Genomic DNA, 12,421 nt, shown 5'->3' with positions numbered 1-12,421 from the left:
TTGTCCAATGTCACAAATCCCCAGGAGAGTCCAATTGGGGTAAGCCATTCTGCAATGATGTTCTTCAGTTTCCTTAATAGGTTGTCAGCTGTGTGCCTCTTATGGAAAGCGGTGATACAAAGCATAGCATGCCTAGGAACGAGATGGCGTTTGCGAGATGCTGCTACTGGTGCCGCCGCTGCTGTTCTTGCTGCGGGAGGCAATACATCTACCCAGTGGGCTGTCACAGTCATATAGTCCTGAGTCTGCCCTGCTCCACTTGTCCACATGTCCGTGGCTAAGTGAAAATTGGGTACAACTGCATTTTTTAGGACACTGGTGAGTCTTTTTCTGACGTCTGTAAACATTCTCGGTATCGCCTGCCTAGAGAAGTGGAACCTAGATGGTATTTGGTACCGGGGACACACTACCTCAAGCAATTCTCTAATTGCCTGTGAACTAACGGCGGATACTGGACGCACGTCTAAAACCAACACAGCTGCAAAGGCCTGAGTTATCAGCTTTGCAACAGGATGATTGCTGTGATATTTCATCTTCCTCGCAAAGGACTGTTGGACAGTCAATTGCTTACTGGAAGTAGTATAAGTGGTCTTCCGACTTCCCCTCTGGGATGATGATCGACTCCCAGCAGCAACAACAGCAGAGCCAGGAGCAGTAGGCGTTACACTCAAGGATCCATCGGAGGAATCCCAGGCAGGAGAGGAGTCGTAAGACTTGCCAGTGACATGGCCTGCAGGACTATTGGCTTTCCTGTCTAAGGAGGAAATTGACACTGAGGGAGTTGGTGGTGTGGTTTGCAGGAGCTTGGTTACAAGAGGAAATGATTTAGTTGTCAGTGGACTGCTTCCGCTGTCACCCAAAGGTTTTGAACTTGTCAATGAATTCTGATGAATGCGCTCCAGGTGACGTATAAGGGAGGATGTTCCTAGGTGGTTAACGTCCTTACCCCTACTTATTACAGCTTGACAAAGTCAACACACGGCTTGACACCAGTTGTCCGCATTTCTGTTAAAATAATTCCAAACCGAAGAGGTGATTTTTTTTGTAATTTGACCAGGCATGTCAATGGCCATATTTATCCCATGGACAACAGGTATCTCCCCGGGTGCATGACTTAAACAAACCACCTCACCATCAGAATCCTCCTTGTCAATTTCCTCCTCAGCGCCAGCAACACCCATATCCTCATCCTGGTGTACTTCAACAGTGACATTTCAATTTGACTATCAGGAACTGGACTGTGGGTGCTCCTTCCAGCACTTGCAGGGGGCGTGCAAATGGTGGAAGGCACCACCTCTTCCCGTCCAGTGTTGGGAAGGTCAGGCATTGCAACTGACACAATTGGACTCTCCTTGGGGATTTGTGATTTAGAAGAATGCACAGTTCTTTGCTTAATTTTTCTAGCGGGAGGATGAGCGCTTCCATCCTCATGTGAAGCTGAACCACTAGCCATGAACATAGGCCAGGGCCTCAGATGTTCCTTGCCACTCCATGTCGTAAATGGCATATTGGCAAGTTTACGCTTCTCCTCAAACGCTTTAAAATTTAGATTTTTGGGTCATTTTACTGAACTTTTGTTTTTTGGATTTTACATGCTCTCTACTATGACATTGGGCATCGGCCTTGGCAGACGACGTTGATGACATTTCATCGTCTCGGCCATGACTAGTGGCAGCAGCTTCAGCACAAGGTGGAAGTGGATCTTGATCTTTCCCTATTTAACCCTCCACATTTTTGTTCTCCATTTTTTTATGTGTGGAATAATATGCCAGTAATATATCAATAGCAACTACTGCTGGTCACCAAAATGCTGCACTGTCCCACTATATACTGCTCACAACAATGCAGCACAGATATGGATACTTGAAGTGATACGGAGCTGCAAGATACAGCAATGGCCTACTGTACTGTACTTTATGTATACTGCTGGTCACCAAAATGCTGCACTGTCCTACTATATATTGCTCACAATAATGCAGCACAGATATGGATAGTATACTTGATACAGAGCTGCAAGATACAGCAATGGCCTACTGTACTGTACTATATGTATACTGCTGGTCACCAAAATGCTGCACTGTCCTACTATATACTGCTCACAATAATGCAGCACAGATATGGATAGTATACTTGACACAGAGCTGCAAGTTACAGCAATGGCCTACTGTACTGTACTATATGTATACTGCTGGTCACCAAAATGCTGCACTGTCCTACTATATACTGCTCACAATAATGCAGCACAGATATGGATAGTATACTTGACACAGAGCTGCAAGATACAGCAATGGCCTACTGTACTGTAGTATATATGTATACTGCTGGTCACAGTGGCGTAACTAGAAATGTTTCTCCCCCAAGCCAAAAAATTCTTCGGCGCCCCCCCCCCCCATAATTGGCACTGGTAAAGGGACAAATATGCGCGCGCCGAAGGCGTGCGCCGCCAAAAAGGGTGTGTGGCTTTGTTGAAATGGGCGTGGCTTCGCATAAAGGGGCGTGGTATTGCAGGAAAAGACTGCCTTATACCCCAGTTTTGCAACCTGCACACCCAGAAGTTAGCCACCACAGAAAAGAAAAATAATCCTGATTCATGCCCCTTACATTATTTGTCATTTTTCCTCCTTATAGTAATGCCCAATATACATTATGCCACATACTTCAATGGCCCTTAGACATTATGCCACACACAATAATGCACATGACACAATATGCACACACTGTAATGCCCCCGACACATTGTGCCACACACCGTAATGCCTGTGACACATTATGACAGGAATCGCAATGCCCGTTATACATTATGCTACACACTGCAATGCCCCTGATACATTATAGCACATACAATGTCTGTGACACATTATGACACTCACCGCAATGACCCTGAGACATTATACCACATACCACAATGCTCGTGATATAGTATACAACACACCGTAATGCCTGACACATTATGACACACACCGCAATGTCCGTGATACATTATGCCACACACCGTAATGCCCATTACACATTAAGTTCTACAGTAAGGCTTCTAATTACTTTTAAATTACCTGCTCGTTGCCAGGGGTTTCATGCTCTTGGTTCCATGCACGGTGCCAGGGATTTTCATGCTCAGGGTGTCATGCTCGTTGCCAGGGGTTTCATGCACTGGGTGTCATGCTCGTTGCTAGGGGGTAGTGCTTGTTGGTAGGGCCATGCTCCCAGTGCCACATATGCCCCCAGTGCCAGATATTCCCCCACAGTGCCAGGTACATGCCCCCAGTGCCAAATATACCCCCCCAGTGCCACATATGCCCCCAGTGCCAGATATTCCCCCACAGTGCCAGGTATATGCCCCCAGTGCCAGATATTCCGCCACAGTGCCATATATGCCCCCTCAGTGCCTGCTCCCCCCAGTGCCAGATATTTGCCCCCAGTGCCAGATATTCCCCACAGTGCCACATATGCCCCCTCAGTGCCTGCTCCCCCCAGTGCCAGATATTCCCACACAGTGCCAGGTATATGCCCCCAGTGCCAGATATTCCCCAACAGTGCCAGGTATATGCCCCCAGTGCCAGATATTCCCCCACAGTGCCAGGTATATGCCCCCAGTGCCAGATATTCCCCCACAGTGTCACATAAGCCCCCTTAGTGCCTGCTCCCCCCAGTGCCAGATATTCCCCCCACAGTGCAAGGTATATGCCCCCAGTGCCAGATATTCCCCCACAGTGCCAGGTATATGCCCCCAGTGCCAGATATTCCCCCACAGTGCCACATATGCCCCCTCAGTGCCTGCTCCCCCCAGTGCCAGATATTCCCCCACAGTGCCAGGTATTTGCCCCCAGTGCCAGATATTCCCCACAGTGCCACACATGCCCCCTCAGTGCCTGCTCCCCCCAGTGCCAGATATTCCCCCACAGTGCCAGGTATATGCCCCCAGTGCCAGATATTCCCCCACAGTGCCAGGTATATGCCCCCAGTGCCAGATATTCCCCCACAGTGCCAGGTATATGCCCCCAGTGCCAGATATTCCCCCACAGTGTCACATAAGCCCCCTTAGTGCCTGCTCCCCCCAGTGCCAGATATTCCCCCCACAGTGCCAGGTATATGCCCCCAGTGCCAGATATTCCCCCACAGTGCCAGGTATATGCCCCCAGTGCCAGATATTCCCCCACAGTGCCACATATGCCCCCTCAGTGCCTGCTCCCCCCAGTGCCAGATATTCCCCCACAGTGCCAGGTATTTGCCCCCAGTGCCAGATATTCCCCACAGTGCCACACATGCCCCCTCAGTGCCTGCTCCCCCCAGTGCCAGATATTCCCCCACAGTGCCAGGTATATGCCCCCAGTGCCAGATATTCCCCCACAGTGCCAGGTATATGCCCCCAGTGCCAGATATTCCCCCACAGTGCCAGGTATATGCCCCCAGTGCCAGATATTCCCCTACAGTGTCACATAAGCCCCCTTAGTGCCTGCTCCCCCCAGTGCCAGATATTCCCCCACAGTGCCAGGTATATGCCCCCAGTGCCATATTACTCCACACAGTGCCAGATATTCCCCCACAGTGCCGCCAGGTACATGCCCCCAGTGCCAGATATTCCCCCACAGTGCCTGCTCCCCTATCCCCCCGCCCCCCGTCGCTCCTTTGTGTTGGAGGGACACGGAGGGCACAGCGCGCGCCTCTCCCGTGTTCTTCCTGGCTCTCCTGCGGGTCTAATAAAGGAAGTGCCGGTTCGTGAGCCAATCAGAGCTCACGAACGGCACTTCCTTTATTAGACCGGCCGGAGAGCCAGGAAGGACACTGGAGAGGCGCGCGCAGTGCCCTCCGTGTCCCTCCAACACAGCAGCGGAGGGAAGGAGACCGCAGATTGACATGCAATCTGTTCTAAGTCAGTGGCGCCCCCGCAGCCCCTTGCCCCCAAGCCACCGCGATGACTGCGGGGGCAGTAGTAACGCCACTGGCTGGTCACCAAAATGCTGCACTGTCCTACTATATACTGCTCACAATAATGCAGCACAGATATGGATAGTATACTTGACACAGAGCTGCAAGATACAGCAATAGCCTACTGTACTGTACTATATGTATACTGCTGGTCACCAAAATGCTGCACTGTCCTACTATATACCGCTCACAATAATGCAGCACAGATATGGATAGTTTACTTGACACAGAGCTGCAAGATACAGCAATGGCCTACTGCACTGTACTACTATAATTATATACTGGTGGTCCCCACAATGCAGCACACTGAGCACAGATATTTGCAGCACACTGAGCACAGATATGGAGCGTTTTCAGGCAGAGAACATAGATATTTTTTTTAGCACACTGAGCACAGATATTTGCAACACACTGAGCACAGATATTTGCAGCACACGGAGCACAGATACGGAGCTTTTAAGGGAGAGAACGCAGCCACGTCCTCTCCGTTCAATCTCCAATGCATGAATGAAAATGGTGGCGACGTGCAGCTCTTTATATAGAATATCAATCTCGCGAGAATCCGACAGCGGGATGATGACGTACAGGTGCGTTCGGGTTAACCGAGCAAGCCGGGAATATCCGAGGCTGCCTCGGAACCGTGTAAAATAGGTGAAGTTCGGGGGGGGTCGGATCTCGGAGGACCGAACCCGCTCATCTCTAATATATATTTATATATATATATATATATATATATATAAATACACAAAAGTATCTTTATCTTGCGCCAACTCAGGAGCGGCACACTGGGAGAGGTCTTTGTTGGAAAACCTCAAAAACATACAGAGAAAACATAAATTCCCAAGTGCGCTAATAATGAAATGTAGTTACACAAATCTTCCAGCGTTTATTTCGTCGGAAAATGTAGACTGGAGGATGTTTAGATCTGGGGACCTGTAACAGATACCCCTCACCCTTTTTGGTGAGGGGTGTCTGTTACAGGTCCCCAGATCTAAACATCCTCCAGTCTACATTTTCCGACGAAATAAACGCTGGAAGATTTGTGTAACTACATTTCATTATTAGCGCACTTGGGAATTTATATATATATATATATATATATATATATATAACATGTGCAGAGAGAGTTAAATTTGGGTGTGATGTGTTCAAACTGAAATCTAAATTGCAGTGTAAAAATAAAGCAGCCAGTATTTACTCTGCACAGAAACAATATAACCCACCCAAATCTAACTCTCTTTGCAAATGTTACAGTTGTCCCACCTGCAGTGCACATGGGCCCTCATTCTGACCTGATCGCTCACTAGCTATTTTTTACAGCGCTGCGATCAGATACTCGCCGCCTATAGGGGAGTGTATTTTCGCTTTGCAAGTGTGCGAATGCTTGTGCAGTCGAGCTTTACAAAAAAGTTTTGTGCAGTTTCTGAGTTGCCCAGAACTTACTCAGCCGCTGTGATCACTTCAGCCTGTTTGTGTCCGGAATTGACGTCAGACAGCCGCATGGCAAACGCTTGGACACACCCCACCCAAGTATGAAGAGAATATAAGACTCCATACCTAGTTAGGGCCATGGTTCCAATTGAACACATGACCTCAGTGTTGTGAGGCAGTAATACTAACCATTACACCATCCGTGCTGCTTTTAAAATTTACACTGTAGGTACTGTGCACAGGGAGGTGCAGACAACTCGCATCTGGCACTGACAGCCTGCCGGGAGTATTCAGACATCCCAGGTCTTGGACATTTTCGCCAGATATAAAAAATACCCTCCCACCTCCATGATTTCTCAGCAAACCCCCTGTGACCCACTGGGCCCTTGTGACTGCTTTGGTTGCCTATTGGTAAATCCACTACTGCACGGTGGCAATTCACTAATTAATTGTTAGACATGTATAATGGAGTCACACTCAAGGTGCTAATTTATAGTCGATACAAACACTGACTGACTCTCCCCCCTTACTGATTGTAGCAGCCTAGCAGGTCCCCCATCCCTTATAATACCCATTATTACACCCCTGACTGTATTGATTATGTATCAGTGCCTCACTGATTAGCATAGCACAGTGGTTTCCAAACTTTTTTGAATCACGGCGCCCTAGAATATCAGAATTTTTTTCACGGCACCCCTAGTCCAAAAATTTCTTATTGAGAAATTTAGAAAGAAATATTACATTAAGTAGATCGCAGTTATATGTCATCCTTAGGGTCAGTTGTGTTGTGAGGGACAAGATTTGCTTCTGTTTGGCCACATATTTTATGACTGGCAGCCACCAGCACTGGTTTTGCCTATTATACTGACCATGAATAATTTCAATTGGTCCAGGACACCAACCCAAGGCACCCCTGCAAGTGTCCCGAGGCACCCCAGGGAGCCACGGCACACAGTTTGGGAACCTCTGGCATAGCATATTGATATATCACCAGTCAGTGTGTGCCTCTTGCCCAGCCATGACTGTAGCAGGTGGATGTTATACACTGTACTTAAAATAACACTGTCAACTCCCCCACCCCCCTCCATTCCCGCCTGATTGGAACTTGAAGTAAATGGATATTATATAAAATTGAACAAAAATACTGTATTATAGTACACTAGAATACCTCATGTTTTTCACATGCACATTCTGGCTCCTCCTCTGGCATCTGACTCATACACATGTGTGCCATGATGGGTCATGCACACAGGACTGGAGACACAGGCATGCCCTGGAGCAGGAACCCAACAGCTATCTAAACACTAAGGGCCACATTGCCCTGGGGCTGAAAATATTTAAGGGCCTATTGTGAGAAATGGGGGGGGGGGGGGTGATCAGTGCTATGTGGGTGTGGCCAGAGCCATGTGGGCGTGTACAACCCCTACACTATCCGCTCCAATGTCTCCCTAAATATGTAAAAATATAAAAAATTGCATAATTTTGTGAGAAAAATAGAAAGGCAATCTTAATTGTTATGATTTATGGCTGACTATGTGACCAGCTGGTGGCTAGTGATAATCATGCTGCCATGGTGATGGGCCTATTTTTATGTGGAGGCCTGGAGCTGGAGCTCCATCCACCCCATTGTTAATCTGGCCCTGCCAGCTGGGAGTATTCAGCCAGCCCAGCTATTGGACAATTTCTGTAAAGCTCCTGGTCAGCTGGAAATGCCCTTTATAAGCCTTGTTGGCGGGTCCTCAGGGACCAACAGGGCCCTAATCAGCCACTTTGGGGCCTTGTGGTAAATCAGTTTCAACAGGATCAAAGTATATTCCGTTTCCAATACACACCACAGTAACGGTTACAGTGTCCATTGCATAAAATGTTATCACGAAAATAGTTACACATATACTACTGTTTCATGTCCTGTTAGCAGTAGAAGGAAACATTGTAATCATGTTGATAGATTGATCACCTGGTAAATGTCACAAAACAGTTACACGCGTAATGCAATATTACATGTAATTTTTTGAGACACATATTGTATATTGGGCATTGGTACAACTATTGTACTCCAGTTTGTGTGTTAATTCCGTGTTCATCAAATATGGGCAGGAATTATAAAGGCAAATGCCTGATAATATTTTGTACAGGTATACGAGGGAATTTAGAGGTATGTGCATAAAAGTAGTCACTCTGAAAACAGATAATGCTGGTAAATTGTGAACAGGAGGCACAGGTAATTGGGTATACCCATATCCTCCCAGCTTCTCCAGTTACACCCGTGGGGACTTATTCAGAGTTGGATGTAGCCGCTGTGTTCGCATGCAGAGGTTGTGTCCATAGGGTCTGCGCACACCCACCAGCAATAGTGCATGTGCGCGACCTTTTACCATGAGATTGCATCCTGGAAGGATGTGATAGAATGGTGATTGACAGGAGACGTGCTTCTGGGGGTGGCGACACGGCATTGGGGGGGGGGGATTGGGAAACGCAGGCATGTCATGGCCATTTTCCTGCCTATGGAAACCTGGAAGCAATCAAATTTCGAATACATCACGGGGCAGCGCCACACATGTTGGACGGCCTTACCCTCTGCTGGGTGGCTTCCAGTATGTGAATATATGGATGCAGATTTTGCTGCGGGATCAAGATCTTCATCCATCTCTGAATAACCTCTGTGATGACTACAATGACTTGCAAATTTGCTTGAAATAGAGTGCGGTTGCAGAAATGTGACATAACCAAAGATCATTTTTGCTTTAGATTTGCACAGTTGCACATGAGTCTCAGACCCAGGGCAGCTGAGATATCTAAACCTAGAGTTTTAATCCTGCACCAGACAAGAAAAAATATATTAAGCATAAATATAAGTAATTTAAAGTGGAAACCAGCTAGTATACATCAAAAGGCAAATCCTAGATAAATATTTGGGCTGGAGGTGCTCCTGGAATTAATGAAGAGACTTCACATAAACAGTACTTTTGGGGACTAACCCCATAGGAAATTCCTTTTTGGAGCACTCTTTTAATGAAATAATTGTAAAGTTAATGAATAAAGATATGATTTTTGAAGTTAAAACGTAACTTTTATTTCTTACCAAGATAATATAAATGGGGAAAAGGAAATAATGAATATCTATTATACGTGATAATATCCCCTATCATGAAGAAAATCATACACAGATAAATTCCGTTCCTAACATGGAGCGATTAAAATCACAGCTATCCACCAGAGTTAAATTACTGGATGCGTACCCCGATGTGACCTCAATGGCGTAAGTTCTAATTCACATTAGCTAGACTATTACAAAGTCTTATAACTTACTACATATTGGTGCGTAATGACATTACTGCAATATTACAAACTTACATTCCTTGTGGACTCTCAGTCACATAAAATGAACAGTTACAGAATGTTAGAACTTACTACACAGCAGTGTATAACAATATGTATACAATATTGCAGGCTAGCTTTCTTCGTGAGTATAATACACATAAATACTTAAATTAGCCTATGTGAGCTACTAAGCAAGCAAAAGATCATCTATGTTGCTCCGCTGTTATTCTGAAAAAGGAGAATGATCTTAAATAAGTTTATATATGGCAAAACATAATGTGTTGGTAAATACAATCAAAAGGGCAGACACCACTACATGATCCTATAACTTTAAGCTCGTAGCAGGATGTATCATATACATAGGTTTAACAGCCTTTTAAACTTGTCCACCTTCAACTATTATGTACATGGGGACAGGCAATAATGCATACTTCCATCATTTTTCAACCCACAGCGGGGTGTCTTATACGCACACAAGAAGCAAAACAGTTTTTTCTTTGTTTGTGGTATATTTCTTAATTGTTGTGCAGATAGAGACAGACAGTAATGCACTGTCGAGGTAAGTACACCTCAATACACATGAAAAGATTAAGAGAATTAGTACAGCATATTTTGCAGATATTCCCATCTGCTGCCCTCCCTCATCATAAGAGCGGAGGATGGGTGAGAGTGGGGATACTGCTATGCTGATAGAAATAAAGCCCCAGTGTCCCTCCGTATCACCGTATCTGGTATTAGGGAAGCCTTGTTACAGAGTGCATTGCAAGGCTTCGATACGCCACGGGATCGAGGAAACACCTTTGAAAATAGGAAGGGAATATGCTCCCAGGTCCACGGGTACGTGGTGAGTAAAATTTAGTAATTTAAAAGGATATATAAATAGCTCCTAGTTTGGAACACTAAGCATTTTCAACTCAGACCACTAGATACAAAAATCAGATTAAATGTTTCCTTTTTACAAAGCTTTTACATTGAAATGCTACATTAACGAAAGCAAACAGTAATACACATTTGTAACTCAAATCATAAGTGCATCCATATATAGATCAGTATAACTAGTTTGCTCAGAGCATATAAATAATAACAAAGAATGATAAAAATTAGATAGAAATCATTAGTACAGCATATTTTGCAGATATCCCCATCTGCTGCCCGTCCTCATCATAAGAGCGGAAAATGGGTGAGAGTAGGGATACTGCTATGCTGAAAGAAATAAAGCCCCAGTGTCCCTCCAAGTCGCCGTATTTGGTGTTAGGGAAACCCTGTTACTGAATGCATTGCAGGGCTTCAATACGCCACGGGGACGGGGGGACACCTGTGAAAAAGAACAGCTCAGGAAAGAGTATATTAGTGATTCTTCACTCGCGTGGTGAGGGGCTAATATTGATAATTTGCTCCTACTTTAGGTCACCACCCTTTGGCTCACACCCTAAGTGTAACTACACCAGCAATAAATAGAGTTAACAGAAACCATTTTTAAAAAACCAATGTTAGACTCACTAAAGTTGTTTGACGTGTACAGGAGAAACCGGGGTTAGAGGGACATATATTACCCAGCCGCCGGCCGCGGCTAATGTGTAATTGTGCGTGTCCACTCCGTTCTTGTGTCCCGGTTGGAGTATTCTTCAGCTTCGTTCTCCTCCACCTGGAGACTTAAATTGCTGGAATCACATTTATTTCACAAATCGAGCTAGTATGGTTAGTTCGTGTACTAGCAAGAGCAGCGTCCTCCTGCAGAGAGGAGCTGTGTAAAAAATTAGGAGCACATCAGCTATCAGCTGGACGTACGTTTCACCTTCTGGGCTTGATCACCAGCCTGCCGTTACATCCCTGTGATCGCTTATTTAAGGCATCACAGATCCATTCAGCTGACAGTGTTTAGATTAGATTGGGGGAAAGATCTCGTCCCCTATGATTATTGCTGCTGAATGAATAAAGAAAAAAGAAAAAAAGAGAAAAAATCTTGAAAAATAAACATATTGAATCAGTCTCATACCATAATTAGGGATAGGTGAATTATGTAAAGGTGCACACTTAGTGTGCCTGTGTGCACTATTATATACTGATGTATATATTGTTTATAAGTCACTTAAAATTGACCATTTGAGGCAATATTGGCAATTAAATTGAGACTTATTGCTACTACCAAATGTGTTTCACAAACTATGTATCGCGTGAGCATATGTTAGCGTCTCTCCACTTAACCACTCCTGTGGAAAACAGTCTATAGGCTATGACAGTCAGCTTTTATTACAGAGAATATGGGATTCAGAATTGAAAAGGTTCATCAGTCCAATTGCTCATTCCAGATATCAGTACTAATTCGTCATATTAACCAGCTGATGCTCAGCTCATATATACAATATATAAGAACATTTTTTTGTATAAACACAACATGATAACATAAAGAAAAAAGAAAGAATTGAATGGATATAAAAATAAAAATAAATATAAATATAAAATAGAGGGGATATAATGAAAAATTTTTTTTCTATGTATGTATATGTGTCTGAAAACTCATATGGTCCTTATATTGGTCTTATTATTTATGGAAGTAGACCTGTATTCATCAAAAATAAACAATAAATCAGTAAGATAAAAATTAGGGATAAACATTAATTTCAAAGTATATATAAATAAGACGAAAGAATTTCTAAAATAGAGTGAAATAAAAAGAAAAATTAAGTGGAATGAAAATAATTGTGAAAAATAAAAATAAAAATGCGGGTCATGCTCGCTCAGTATG

This window comes from Pseudophryne corroboree, chromosome 11 (genome assembly GCF_028390025.1).
Source record: "Pseudophryne corroboree isolate aPseCor3 chromosome 11, aPseCor3.hap2, whole genome shotgun sequence".
NCBI classification, from domain to species: domain Eukaryota; kingdom Metazoa; phylum Chordata; class Amphibia; order Anura; family Myobatrachidae; genus Pseudophryne; species Pseudophryne corroboree.
This window is presented reverse-complemented; position numbering follows the sequence as displayed.